Source organism: Pinus tabuliformis, chromosome J, assembly GCF_031772625.1.
Source record: "Pinus tabuliformis cultivar Carrire ecotype Pingquan chromosome J, CPIR1, whole genome shotgun sequence".
Lineage (NCBI taxonomy): Eukaryota > Viridiplantae > Streptophyta > Pinopsida > Pinales > Pinaceae > Pinus > Pinus tabuliformis.
Window position 1 is genome coordinate 307,178,823 of NC_142295.1, and position 16,012 is coordinate 307,194,834.

At 41.1% G+C, this 16,012-nt stretch overlaps 1 pseudogene; it reads left to right on the forward strand.

Annotated features, from left to right (window-relative positions):
• The first annotated feature begins 115 nt into the window (after positions 1–115).
• Positions 116–1,266, forward strand: LOC149226966 (putative pre-mRNA-splicing factor ATP-dependent RNA helicase DEAH5 pseudogene; annotated as a pseudogene).
• Positions 1,267–16,012: the final 14,746 nt, after the last annotated feature.

The following is a 16,012-nucleotide window of genomic DNA, read 5'->3' on the forward strand; positions in this document are numbered from 1 at the left end:
GTTCAATGTTAGTTAACAATGCAGGATCTCCAAATATGCTTTCTTCTTGACTCTTTTTATCAACTTTAAGGTCCAAGACCTTCTTCAACATGGTGAAAATTTTATTTTTTTCAACATGGGGAGACATCGCTTCCTTCGCAACCTTCCCTTTGCCAAGGTTCTCAAGCTAGCCCTTTGTTAGACCAAACTACAATAAGGAGCAGAACAACTACAATAAGGAGCCCAAGTTATTTGGGGTTTATCGGGTTAGGGTTTCCAGGGTCATGGATATGGGGTGCTATGTCCAGTTGAATGATTTTCGAGGGAAAGAGGTTTTGGTCCATATTTCACAGATTGTAAGTAGGAGGGTGGTTAATGAAAAGGAAGTCATTAAGAGAGATCAAGAGGTTTGGGTCAAGGTTATTTCTATATCAAGACATAAAATGAGCCTTTCCTTGAGGGATGTTGATAAAAAAATTGGTGAGGACTTGTTGCCAATGAAGAAAAGCACTGATTATGATGCTCTAAGGGCCAATCCTAGTAGTTCCAATCAGCCTCTCACAAAGAGGACTGGACTTTCAGGTATCACCATTTTGGATGGGGAGAGAAACATGCCTTCTTGAAGGCCCCTAAAGAGAATGAGCTCTCCTGAGAAGTGGGATGAAAAGCAGCTGGTTGCATCCGGGGACTTGGATGTGATGGAATTTCCTATGTATGACAAAGATGGTGATGGCATGATTTACCAAGATGAGGGTACTACTAAGGAGGAGCTCAAGACCAATTTGAATGAGGATGATCCTGATTTCTTGTAGGGGCAGAATAGTTACTCGATCGATGTTTCACTTGTGAATATTGTGAATAATCCCGATGGTTCACTATAGAAAGCAGCAATGACGCAGTCATCGCATTGCAAAGGAGCGAAGGGAGATTCGAGAACAACAACAAAGGACCATGATGGATTCCATTCCTAAGGATTTGAATCGACCACGGGAGGATCCAATGCCAGAGATGGGTGAGAGGTATCTTGCACATGATTTGATAGGGGTGGGACTCAATGACATCCTCTCCTTTGATTTTATGGATCCCCATCCTCCTCAAGCACTCATATCTGCAATGGAACAATTGTACAGTTTAGGAGCTTTGGATGAGGAGGGTCTTCTAACCAAATTGGGGAGAAAAATGGTTGAATTTCCATTGGAACCTCCTTTGTCAAAGATGCTCCTTTCCAGTGTTGACCTTGGCTGTAGTGATGATATCTTGACCATAATAGAAATGCTTCAGACATAGAACATTTTCTATAGGCCTCGAGAGAAGCAAGCTTAGGCTGACCAAAAAAGGGAAAAAATTTTCCAACCAGAAGGGGACCACTTAACATTATTAGCCGTGTATGAGGTTTGGAAGGAAAAAAACTTCTCAGGTACTTGGTGTTTTGAAAATTTTGTGTAATTTCGCTCTTGAAGGAGAGCCCAGGATGTCAGAAAGCAATTGCTTCCATTATGGACAGGTGTGTTTACAAGCTTCTTGGTGTTCTCTTTTATTCATTGCCTATTGAAATTTTGATACGTTCCTTAGGTTTTTTTTATTTCGACTCTTGCAAAATATCCACACATTTCTTCCCACAATATGCTGGAAGGGTACCTCCCTGCATACAAATCTGAGCTGCTTACTTATGCCAAGATTCGATTGTGTTTTGAGATATTTATTTTAGTGACACCTTGGGTGTGCCTTTCCATGCAAGTTATCACTGGATTTTCCCTAATGTTCATCTCCACATATTCCTTGAAGTTTTCGTTCCTTGTAAACACCTTCAATTTAGCCCCCAAGCAAGATTCCTGGCTATGTGCATGTATCAGAATTTTCTGTCTCCAAAGATTTAATCCATGGTGCCATTTTGATAAATCTATATGAGATAATAAAATGAAACAAAATCAACCAATAAATATTCTTTTTTTGAACCAGCCACCGAATAAAAAACCAAAAGGTGCCCCTAAACAGGTATACAAATACTTGTTCATCATTAAAATACACAAGTCAGTCCTAGGCTTCAAAGACACAAGTTGTCCTCAAGCAATTGGCATAAAGACATCATTATACTGGAAACATCTTCTCAAAGTGCTAAAGGTGTTATAGACATTTTTGTGCCTTACAGCTCTAAGCATGAAATGTCCATAAACCAAGGGCTCCTAAGTCCCTAAAAGTGTTGTTCCAACCCATAAAGGAACAAGGTCAACAAATTACAGCTTCTCCCAGAAGTTCTCCACCAGAAACTGCTCAGAATAAGTCAAATCAGGATCATTTCAGCTGCTCCACTAGCTAAGTGCGTTGCATAGCACCTAAGTCCACTAGCTAGGTATGTTGCAACGCACCTAAATGCACTACCAGGGTGCGTGGAGCAGGAAATGACAAATGACAGTGTCATTTCGCGAGGTGGAGAGACAATGGAAGGTTCCGGAATCTTCTCCAATGACACTTGCCTCACTGAATTCGACCAAGGATGAGTAAGAGGCTTTCAGTCTCCAAGTGGAAGCAAGAACTGACAGAGAGAAGCCACTAATCAAATCATGAGCTGACTCATCCTCCTTGCATACATCTATATATGGATCCCTCATCCCAGAGATCCAGAGGCTGGAATTTTGCACATTGTAAGGAATTGCTGTTGGTTTTGAGACACATATCAGAGAATTGGGTGATCTATGCTTTGTTGGGGGTGAAGAAGGGACTTCTTTGCTGGGAGGTTGATGCTGGGTCAGGAATCATCGGTTGTAACTCCTCCTGGATCTTCTTGTATATCAATAAAAACTATTTGAGTTTCTTCTCCATGCTTTTGTATCATTGATGCTTGTTACATTTGTATGGTTAACTTAAATCTGATCCTAAGTTATTTATGAATATAAATCCATGTCTTTGTATAGTTTCCCTCTTCTGTGATCTTACAGGTACTTGGTGAAGCTGGGCAAGTAAGGGAGCAAGGAGCTGGAAGCTGTCGAAGAGGAGAGAGATTGGATCGAAGGACTAGCGCAAGACACAGGTTGGTTCATCCTATTCCTCTTTGTTTATAGTTCATAAAGAAGAATACAAAAATAGTTTTCTCTGTTTGTTTCTAAGGTAGCTGTCACACCTTAGTGGGATAGAATAGTTCTAAATAGACACTTTTCCCGATAACAAAATGGCGACTCCACTGCGGATCGTGTCTAATTAGTTTGTTTGTGTTTCTCTTGTTGTTTATTTCATAAACTTATAAGTAGCAATCGAACTGCATTTGCCATTAACAAATGCAAAGTAGACATCTGCTGCTTCAATCCATTCACTGGATCTGTTTATGATTTGAACAACTGATTCATAGACTAACTGATTGCCCTTGTGATAGCTCTTAAACCCCCCTTAGATCTACCTCTGATTGTGCATTACTGATTGCTTTTACTCGGCCAAAAACCAAAGATTAAATTGCAAACCGTGACCCAGAACCCTGATAGAATTCTCGTTTCTGCCCCAGCGCAGGCTCTGTGAAGAGGTTCTGCATTTCAACGCACTTCCCGAGAGGGCTACCTGCGCTGCAATGCAATTTCTCTGTGTAACAGGTACGCTGATCAGCCTAGCCCTGTGCAGCTGAGGTTCTTTGCTTCATTCTTCCAGTTTTATCTCTGATTTTTACAACCTGTGATCAGTATATGAATGTTTCAGACCCCTTTTCCTTACTAATATTCCGCCTCAGTTGTACAAAAGAACTGTAGATGTCTTTATGTGTTTGTTGAGTCGTTTACAGTTTTCCATTGCAAAAGTATAATAGTCGTACTGTCGTCCTTTGATTTAGATCTGTCACAAGTGTCGATTTCAATCATAGGAGAAAGATTATTTGTTGTTGATGGTCGATTATGCTTTTACTTTTGCCTTTGGTTTGAATTTATGACTTTCTAGTGTCAAAACGAGTATTTGTTTCAAAATCATAAAGTGTCGTAATCATCTCTACCTTTTGATTTCGAAAAGAAGCTTGTTTGTGTTTGTCACTTGAAAGCAAATTCAGATTTGTACATCAACTTTCTTTTTAGGCATCAATACTAAGAAAGTGAAAAACAAATACATGCATGTGCATTTTCATATTGACAGTCTGTTTGGCTTGATTTAGGAAAGTGCATTTACAGTGTGCTCTTTGCTCTTTGCGAAAAGATTGTGTCTTTCTTTTCCCCTAGTAGCTAGGATTTTCATTGCTGAAAAGAGATATATGTTTGTTTATCATCTTTAGATTTCATTTTAGGAATTACATCTACATCTCATGGTGAACCCAAAAGGAAAACTTCATAAGAAAGATCAACTTAAAATAAATTCAATGAACCTAACAACGCTTTGGAACTTAACGCACAACATTTAGAGGTCTAGGCTAGAGACGTATTCCGGCGTCGTAAAGCGTGGTAACTGTTGTCCTCACTGATGGTTGGGTGATTCCTCCACTTTGAGACGATAAGTGCCAGTACAGACTTGTGCTCTCACGTATCGTCGAGTATATATTGGGAGATCCCTATAGGATTAAATCCTTTATCCATAGGAAGCCGTGTCAGCCGCCCTACTGATCGCAATGCACCAAACATAGCATTCGGGAAGATTGACTGCCATACCGTAAAAAGTATTCTGCAGTTTTGCGATTGGTTTGGTACTCCCTCTACCTAGACCTCCAGAGCAGTCCCTTTCATTCCTTTTCAGACTCCTTAACAGAAAAGGTCCATCTGAGCACTTATCACTTTAGGCTCATTAAAAATCGAAGGAGACTAGAGTCATCTTTTGTTTTTTCTTGACTCTTAAAAATTGAAAAAACAAGTTGTGTCAAAAGCGTCTAAAATTCATTTAATTTGGAAACATTCCTTCTCTTTATTTTAGTTGATCGATTAATCCGCAATCATGGAAGAAAGTCAATTGAAACCCCGTCATTCGCGGAGGCTTGCGAGTCAACCGTCTTTGTCTCCGGAATCGAAACCAGTATGGACAAAGCGAACTCGTTTAACCGGTTCCAAATCTCCTATCAAAGTTAGAACAAGTTTTCCAACGACATCAGAGACTCCGGTTACTCCAAACATTTCTGGAATCCCTACCTCTACAGAAGAAGTTCAACAGCCACAGAAGGACAGTGGTACTGATCCTAGTTTGAGAATAGACACTTGTGTTACCAAACCAGTTCTATCTACAACCAGTTCAGAGAGTCTTACTCTTCAAACTGTTGGAAATAATACTGAGAGGGGGGGGTGAATCAGTATTATCAGATCAATCAAACTTTTCAATTTCATACTCAGAAACATATACGCTACTTCAATTAAGTGAACCCGCGTGTACACGCTACTGTGTCTAATGAAACTCGCGTATATCCAGAGATCTTATAATTCAGTTAGCTTAATCTTCAGTAAATGCATCAGATCATTATTAAGCATATTAACAGTAAACAGGTGCAGAATAACAGAACAGAACATCACACAAGAGCCACACACATGAACACAAAGATATAAGGTGGAAACCCAATGTGGGTGAAAACCACCTGCTGCAAGTCATCTCAATCTTCTTCTTAATAAGAAAATCCTTTTACAATATTTGTACTGGTGCAGTCTTATACCAGTACGAGAGCTACAACCCCCTTTGCTCTTGTACTAGCCGATCCATTTACTAGTACGCAGGCTGCTACCTGCTACAATGCTCCAAAGATCTCCTTTAGCTTTTGTACTAGCTTAGATACTAGTACGTAGGTGCTTGCCTACAATCTTCTCACCTCCAGGTACCACGTTTCATCAATTTTCAGACTGGATACACTGAAGCACAACACATAATCTGTAAGGCCACTTTTCATCCAATTTTCATACTGGACCCATAACTATCATTGAAGCTCAAAACAATCATCAAACTCTGAATCACTGAAACCCTGTTAACAACAGTCACCAGAACACAGAACTCTGTAATAACCATCAGATCCATCTGCAACTTCAAATATTAAGATTTACAATGTATACGCTACTTCGATGAATCAAACCCGCGTGTATACGCGCTTTTATCAAAGCCAACCCACGTACAGATCTAAAAATAATTTCTCATAACTTGCAGCTGTACCAGACATCAATCATACTCATAATACTTATAGAACAATACATGCGTCAGTATGTAGATCTAGAATAAGCATCATAAAGATAGTTCATTTCAAACCATTTGATCCCGATCTCTCCTTAGATCTAGTTCTCCATCAACAGGTGAGATCTCTCCTTAGCTCAGATCAAGCAATGCATCATCAACCCATAACCCTGCATACTGGATCTAATGCTTCATCAGATATTCAAGACATTTCAGATACACATTGCCTAATGATTTCCTTCTCCTTATATAGCCTTAGGCCTTGTTCAATACCAAGGGCCACAACCATAGAAATCCAATACCATCAACTTTAAAACTAGGGATCAACACGTCCGTCGAGACACCAAGGTCCAAAACCATAGGCACAACTTCCAAGGACTAACCGCCATGGACCAAAATGAGTTTTCCACATACACGCGCTTTTAATGAAGCCAACCTGCGTGTACACGCGACTTGGGCTTAACGAACCTGCGTGTATGAACTTTCTCTTCTTCTTATAGTCTGATCATCAATTCTTTGCTGCTGTCCTTCTGCACTATGATTTCTCAACAGTGTGGTTTGCCATCAAGGACAACACTTATCTCATAATGCCAACAATCTCCCCCTTTGGACTTGATGGCAAAGCTAACTTGTCACACTTAGAACTATCATCTGATTCCTTTGAGCTGTCCTCCATCAGTCACATCTGATATCTCTTCTGAAGATTCATCCAGTTATACATAAGTGAGATATTCTTTTATGAGAGGGTTGCCATCAAGTACAACACATGCATCATAATGCCAACAATCTCCCCCTTTGGACTTGATGGAAACAACACCAAATCACTCTCCCCCTTTGACATCAAGGGCAAAGGGTGGACCAAGATATTCTCATCCTTTGCTGAATCATTCCACTGTCCATACTCCCCCTGAGTACCTGCTGAAATCTCTGAATAGTCTCCCCCTTTGTATATGCCAAGGTGTACCAATCTGTCCATGCTCCCTCTGAGTACATGCTGAATCTCTGTTCTTGCTGAAGTGTGCTGATCATGCTCTCCCTGACTGTAAGCAAGGTCTACAAAAGATGTTCTTCAAGAAGAACATGACTCTATCATAAAAGACCTTCCTATCACTTAGGACTCATACATACATCCATCTCTCAACTAAGTGAGGATAAACAAGAAAATGACTCATCCACCCAACCAAGTGGGGATACATCAAAAATTTACATCTGACAACCAAACACATTGCATCAATCATCCCAGGCATAGTGGGGAAACCAAAATAGGCCGTTACATGACCTTGACACCATGAAAGAGATACCACAAAAGAGATATATGACATAGAGACGTAAGAACTAGACCAAGACTTATGAAAGTCATCAGCAGCATCTGATAATCACCATTCAGATCAACAACCAAGAGATCCTTCTGTTCTCCTTTCGCCTTTGTTCCATCTGAAACCAACAACAAAAGCGAACCAGAACCAAAAACTTTAAGATAATGCCAACAATGCATCATTGGAAGATTATCTGCTCCCCCTGAACCTGTGCTAGATGATCTCTGTTAGACCCATATCAGACTTTCTGCAACCAACATCTGTCCCTGCTGATTTTCTTCAAAACTCCATATACGCGTCTGTATACCAGTGAAATTCCAGGCATCGACTCGAGTATCGTTGAACACGAAATTAAGATGTATCCAGATGTCAAACCAGTACGACAACGGCTAAGGCAGGTGCACCCCAAGAAAGCCACTGCCATTAAGGCAGAAGTTGAAAAGCTTCTCCATGCTGGTTTCATCTACCCAGTTCCTCTAACCGATTGGGTATCGAATATTGTCCCTGTTATGAAAAAACAAGGGACAATTAGAGTGTGCGTCGATTATAGGGATGTAAATCAAGCTTGTCCAAAAGACAACTACCCTACACCCTTCATTGACCAGATAATTGATGAATGCGCCGGATGTGAAATCTTTTCATTCATGGATGGATTCTCCGGGTATAATCAAATAAATATACGCCCACAGGATCAGTCAAAGACTACATTTATCTGTCCGTGGGGCACATTCGCATATCGAAAATTACCCTTTGGTTTAAAGAACGCAGGGGCGACGTTTCAGAGGGCAATGAATTATGCCTTCCATGACATCAAAAACATCGTTCAACCGTACCTCGACAACCTTCCGGCTCATTCACGAAAGCGGACTGATCATCCGCAGCATTTAAGAGCGATATTTCTATGTTGCCGACACTACAAAATACGACTCAATCCTCACAAATGTGTACTTTGCATCTATTCTGGTCGTTTACTTGGCTTTGTAGTCTCCAAGGATGGGATTCGTCTCGACCCGTGTAAGGTCCAGGCAATCATAAATTTGCCTCAACCTTCAAATTTGCTTCAGATTCAGAAACTCCAAGGGAAAGAAAACTTTCAGAGGAGGTTCATTCCAAATTTCGCTGAACTTGCTAAAGGTTATACACGTCTCTTGAAAAAGGAGGTACCCTTTGCCTGGGATCAGGTTGCGCAAGCTTCCTTTGATGCTTTAAAAGATTCCCTAATGAAAGCATCATTAATGTACGCCCCTGATTATCAAAGAGATTTTAACCTGTATCTGGCTGCAGCAGATACGACCATCGCAATGGTTTTAGTTCAAGAAGTCGATGGAATTGAACATCCTATATATTATTTAAGTAAAAACTTAAATGATACAGAAAGCAAATATTCTTATGTTGAAAACCTAGCGCTTGTAGCTATTCAAGCGATATAAAGATTTCGACACTATGTCCTCTTTCGGAAAACTACCATTCTGTCAGATTGCAACCCCATGACTTATATATTGTCGCGACAGTTGCTGGGGGGAAAATATTCAAAATGGATAGCAATCCTTCAAGAGTTTGATCTAGAATTTGTAAAATCCAAGTCAAAGAAAGCTCTAGTTTTCGCAGAATTATTATGCGATCTCCCATCGTCGTCCAACGATGAAACATCCGAAGAAACAATCGTGGATGAAACTTTGTTTCTGATATCTACAAGCAATGAGGGGTATGGGAATATAATCATTTATCTCCAAACCCAAAAATTTAGGCCAAACACCTCCCACTCTGAACAAAAACGTATACGATACCAAGCAAAAGACTACATGATCGTCGGTGATACACTTTACCGTCGTGGTATTGATACAGTTCTGAGAATGTGCCTCACCCATGAGGAGGCCGAAAAAGTCCTGAATGAGTGTCATTCAGGCGCGTGTGGGGGGCATCAATTTGGATATGCTACAACACAAAAAATTTTACGAGCAGGATACTTCTGGCCAACAATGTTTAAAGATTGCATAACCGCAGTCAGAAGTTGCCATGCTTGTCAAATTTTTGATAGCAAAACCAGAAGACCACCTGCACCTCTACAGCCAATAGTCGCTGTTGGGCCATTCGCCAAATGGGGCATCGATTTCATGACATGTAACCCCACCTTGACTGGGGGGCATGGGTATATCATAGTTGCGGTTGACTATTTTACCAAATGGGCCGAGGCGATGCCTACATTAGATAATAATGGTGAAACAACTGCCCTCTTCTTTTTCAATCATGTAGTCACCAGATTCGGCATACCACAGGCTATAGTCACAGATCATGGATCGCATTTCCACAATCACATGATGGTTGAATTAGCTGCCAAACTAGGGTTGTCTCACGACAGCTCTACTCCATATTATCCGCAAGCCAACAGACAAGTTGAAGCGATCAACAAAGTCCTGAAACGCATGCTGCAAAGGATGATCGGAGTTCACAAAAGGAGATGGCACCTAATCTTGTACTCAGCTTTGTGGGCTTACCGAACATTGGTAAGGAATGCAATCGGGTTCACACCCTTCCAACTGGTATATGGCCTGGAAGCAGTCTTACCAGTCCAGTGTGAAATCTCGTCTCTCAAACTCGCAATTGATCTCCTCCCCGGAACTTCAGAAGAAGATGCTCGTTTCTTGGAATTAATCCAATTAGATGAAACCTGTCGTGACACCACTTTGGCTAACGAAGCCCATAAGAAACGAGTCAAGGTGCAGTTCGACAAAAATTTCAAACCCCGTGTCTTCTTAGAAGGTGACTTGGTCTTGCTTTACGACCAAGAATCCGATAAATTGGGAGCTGGTAAATTTAAGTCTTTATGGATGGGCCCCTATATTTTTAAGTGGGTGTTAGCAAAGGGAGCCTACGAGTTAATGGATTATGACGGAATTCCACTGGCGAAACCTCGTAATGGGTTGTACCTCAAGCGTTACTATGCGTAATAGTAACCAATATGCTTTTGTTATATTTTTGTTTTCGCTAAAGTGTTTGTTTTGGTCGAATAATCCACTTTTTACATTTATTGCAGATGTCAAACCCATTGGAGCCATGTGTTGGATATGTCGACAGAGCGAGTCGTAGTTCACGGAACCTGTCCTCCGTAGCCTGGGCCATTTTTTATCCAAGTGACGAGTTAGTAAGTTTCAGAGGTGTATGTATTGGTCGATCAACGAATAACATCGCTGAGTATAGCGCGTTGATATAACTTCTCTCTGATGCCATCACTCATGGTATACACCGACTAATTGTCAGGATAGACTCACAGCTCGTAATACTGCAACTCAATGGTATATATTCTGTCCGAAACCCAACTATTTATCGCATGTTCCTAAGGGTTAAGATTTTGGAAAGACAATTTGATCTTATTCAATACCAACATATTTCCAGAAACTTAAACACATTAACCGACTCATTAGCAAACTATGTGTTAGATAGACATTTGCAACATTTATAAAAAGAAACACATCATCAATGTTTTGCATGTGGATCATGTAGCTCAACCAAAATTAAACCCCGAAAATCAAAAATATATATAGCAGTTTATGGTTTACACATAATGTTCTGTAACCAAGACAAAATCGGTCAAGCGACCCAAAAGCTCAAAATGATAGGGGGCACCCTAGTCTAATGATGCTCGTGATAGCAAGTCACAGCCTGTGCGATCATGCGTAGGAGACGAGTCCATCGTTTGGGCACACCAGTAGTATGCCGCTGTAACCACAAAGGTAGCTCGTCAGTCCTCACATCTGGTATACCGAGAGTGAGGCCCTCAACCTTCTCCTGCAAAGCTGTGAGAGTCTCGGCCACATCGAGGTCGCGAAGAATAGCCCTTCCGGTGGCCTCTCCTGTTGGGGCAACAGTTGGTACTCTCAGGCGAACTACTAGATGAACAGGACCAACATCTGCATGTACACATGAGTTTGATCAGAGTCTTGATAGAATAAAGCACAAGGACATTATAAACAAAAACAGTAAACAACAATATGGTTAGAGATTTTACCAATAGCGCCCCACTGCTCGCCATCCGACAGTACTAAATCTGGATCACCCCGGAAGTCCATGCCAGCATATGGATACTCGGAATAAACCATCTCTTGACGATCAAACCACCTGAAGAAGGTATCAGAAAATGAAATCTGAGATTGGCCAGAATGCTTAGACATATGGTCAACCCATCTCTACATACGTGGTTCAGTAGGAGAAGGTAAATCGAGTGCAATGTACTGCGGCTGCATCAGTGGTATCTTCTCCAAGGCAAAGGCGGTCAAAATAGAACCATACCCAAAGTTCTTCAACCTCCCGTTCTTTATCTTGGTCAACTATTCTTTCATCACAAGAAGTACTGTGTCGCACCAGTTGAACACCTTCGGTTGGAGGCATTCCAAGGCATGTTGCATATAGGATCGATTGGCTACATGAAGAGACGCACTACCGGCCATCCTACCAAAAGTAAACAGAATAGTCCTAAGGGACCTGTCAGTGACATCACGGATGATGATCTTGCCGTCTTTACTCGGCTGAGATCCTTCTCTGCAATACCGGCGGATATAATCTCTCACAGAATCGCCTCCTCGGGCCGAACTTGACAAAGAGATGGGGGCACCCCGCCTCGACAAGCCAGTCAAGAAATAGATGTCTACTGCAGTCAAGGGGATAGATTTGCCCCTAATCTGGAAAACCTGATTAGTAGGATCGCAAGCATCGAGCAAATACTGCAGTAAGTTGATCTGCTGTCTCATGCTAGAAATGCGGAAGAACTCCAGCAAGCCATAATTCCGCAGCGCGTTCACTGTAACTGGATCATGTAGGGCAATCATGTCCTCTTCTTCATGCTCATGTTCTCGCCATGTAAGGGTCATCTTACTCCAAGATCTCTGAAAAACAAACAAGAGAGGAGTTAGATCCTGATTTTGGCAAGAAACAGGCAAAAATTCCATTAAAAATTGTGCTTCAAATTCCCTTTTTGCGCCCAACGCACCTGCAGTAGTGTTCTAGGTGCGTTGAAAGCCAGATATCCTTCACACAGGTCAGCATTCAACGCAGGTTTCGATACACTGGGGGTGCGTTGATGGCAGAACGAGTTCCTCAAACCCTAGGGGCTCACAAAAGCTAGGAATCAAGCTCAAAATGCAAAGTGGAAACCATGAAATGAAAGAGCTCAGGTTTAGCTCCTACCTAGTCTAGACGGCGCCGAGAATCGTCCACAGAATCTCCCGAAATCAACTGATGAAAATTGAGGGGGAAAAGCACCTCCAAATCTCCAACAAACTGAGTTCAAATGAAATGGTAAAATGAGAGGTAAAAAACACTTTTTAATTACTTTCACGTATTTCAAAGTAAAATATTAGCATTTTAATCTCGTTTTTAAACAAATATTGTTCATTTCTGACTAGTTTGATGAAGCAGTTGAAAATACAGTACGATCTTTGGAAGGACAAAGCTATTTATGGTAAAAAATCAAAACAAGACCATCTAATCGAGCAGTGTTACCACAAGGTTCAAGCTCGTTAAAAAATAAACCCGCATCGAGCAAATGTTTCCACCCGTGTTTAAGCTCGTTAAAAAATGAACTATTCCCTCGTAAATAACCACCGTGAATGTAGCACTTCAGCCATTAAAGCCTTGGTCGTGTTTGCACCGTCACCTCCACTTTTTCATTGGCTGATCATTCACCTCCATTTGATTGTATACCCATTTTGAGGAACAGCTGCGAAGAGTGATTTCACTAGCCATCCTTGTGACACTGCCGTGATTGGAAAATTCCAAACCTTACCTGGAATCAGCTGCTACCCGTTTTATCACTCGTTCCTCAAATGACGAGTCTTATTTAAGCTCTTTTCAACTGACTCGTAAAATATGAAAAGATTTCCAAGTTCTGGCCTTCCAGCTCGTTAAAGCGATAGGAAGTGATATCCCTCCTCTAGATTTTTATCTTTTTGGACCTGAGGGATTATTGCACAAAAAGATCGAGCGCTTGTTTTGTTTGGCTCGTTAAAGCTAATCGAAAATTCATCCCTTCTGTATTTTTTTATACTTTTTCAGACTTAAGGGATTAGATGACGAAAAAGGAATTTTGGAGTTACCTTTACGTACCTTTTTAGACTCTTTAAAAATGAAAAGGACTGAGTTGTCTTTGTCGTTAAACTCGTTAAAAAGATTAATAGCGACAAACTTGTCTTTAGACGAGAACGAGTTTCACTATCGCTAGACTCATTAAAACATAGCGATGGGTTTGCCCGAAGGGAAAATTATAGAACAAGAATATGTTATCCTCCTCAATCTTGACAAAAATAAAGAGGTACTGGTCAGCAATGACTGGGGAAAAATTGGGAAGAAAACTCAAAGAATCTTTATTGGTAGCAAGTCGCTCTTGAACATGACACTTCCACTCCGTGCCCGAGTCGGGTTGGGTTGTTTCATTCACCGGTCACATCGCCATGGTCTCGGAATACCATCCACATTTGGGGTTAATGCTACCAATCCATCACATAAGTGTCGCCGACATGTTCAAGAGAAGTCATCCAGAAAGGCCACCTGTGTCCCGCCCACTACCATACATTATACTCCATTCTTTCATGACCGCCACCCTGAACCATATATCATCAGATCGTTTTCACCTCCATCAAAATCATTTGCTCCGTTCCGTGTCATTGATGTGGTATTCATTAAGGCCCTCCTATGACGGATCACTTCTTGTCGACATCAGCTCATTATCCAAGAAGGTGATCTAGAAACACCCCATTCAGTACTTTGAAGCTTGCATGCCTCAATGGAAAGTTTCTCACTTCCGGCGACAGGTATACATCAATGACCTTCGACCGAAATATTTTGTGTGGTGTTCGACACCAAGTCCTTTATTCACACCACGTGAATTGTACTGCAGTACCTTGAGGATCATTATCATTATCGGTGATTCCTCTCGCGCTTGTTAACAGTTTACATCATTGACTGGTAATCAAGCGATGTCTTTCCATGTTCGACTTCAAAACATTTTTCACATGGATCGACTTGTACTTCGAGTGAAGATCGGACGAGATTGAAGACCCCGGATCTAGTTTCATCCATCTGGGCTGCGATATATGTTCAGGAAAATAAAGACATTGAAATGTACAACATTGCAGCACAGATAATCATCCTACCAAAAGGATGATGGCTCTATCAGAATCATCAGTCTACCATCAGACGATTGTCTGTCCTATGTACATGAAAATGAATTTATAAAGCTGAGCATGGGAATGTCCGCCTCAGCTAGATCATGAAAACAGTGTGAAGATAATGTATTGTATTGTATCTTATTACAGGTCTCCTCCCAGCATTGAAAGAACTTCAGATCCTCCTAATAAAGAATTTCACCCGATAAACGACCTCATACTTTAAGGGGCAACTGTTATAGACATTTTTGTGCCTTACAGCTTTAAGCATGAAATGTCCATAAACCAAGGGCTCCTAAGTCCCTAAAAGTGTTGTTCCAACCCCTAAAGGAACAAGGTCAACAATTTACAGCTTCTCCCAGAAGTTCTCCACCAGAAACTGCTCAGAATAAGTCAAATCAGGATCATTTCAGCTGCTCCACTAGCTAAGTGCGTTGCATAGCACCTAAGTCCACTAGCTAGGTGCATTGCAACGCACCTAAATGCACTACCAGGGTGCGTTGAGCGGGAAATGACAAATGGCAGTGTCATTTCGCGAGGTGGAGAGACAATGGAAGCTTCCAGAATCTTCTCCAATGACACTTGCTTCACTGAATTCGACCAAGGATGAGTAAGAGGCTTTCAGTCTCCAAGTGGAAGCAAGAACTGACAGAGAGAAGCCACTAATCAAATCATGAGCTGACTCATCCTCCTTGCATACATCTATATATGGATCCTTCATCCCAAAGATCCAGAGGCTGGAATTTTGCACATTGTAAGGAATTTTTGTTGGTTTTGAGACACATATCAAAGAATTGGGTGATCTATGCTTTGTTGGGGGTGAAGAAGGGACTTCTTTGCTGGGAGGTTGATGCTGGGTCACGAATCATCGGTTGTAACTCCTCCTGGATCTTCTTGTATATCAATAAAAACTATTTGAGTTTCTTCTCCATGCTTTTGTATCATTGATTCTTGTTACATTTGTATGGTTAACTTAAATCTGATCCTAAGTTATTTATGAATATAAATCCATGTCTTTGTATAGTTTCCCTCTTCTGTGATCTTACAGGTACTTGGTGAAGCTGGGCAAGTAAGGGAGCAAGGAGCTGGAAGCTGTCGAAGAGGAGAGAGATTGGATCGAAGGACTAGCGCAAGACACAGGTTGGTTCATCCTATTCCTCTTTGTTTATAGTTCATAAAGAAGAATACAAAAGTAGTTTTCTCTGTTTGTTTCTAAGGTAGCTGTCACACCTTAGTGGGATAGAGTAGTTTTAAATAGACACTTTTCCCGATAACAAAAGGGAAAAAAAATAAGTGTATTTATTGAGAAGAAGTCTGAAACTTGATCTTGTTAACACTTTCAGCCCATCAAGACATGAAAACAACTATGGAGAAAGTGAGAGCTATCAATGAGAATAACAACCTTATGCCTAGAATGAGAAATTTATTTATTTTTATCCCAATGGACTATATTCCCACTAT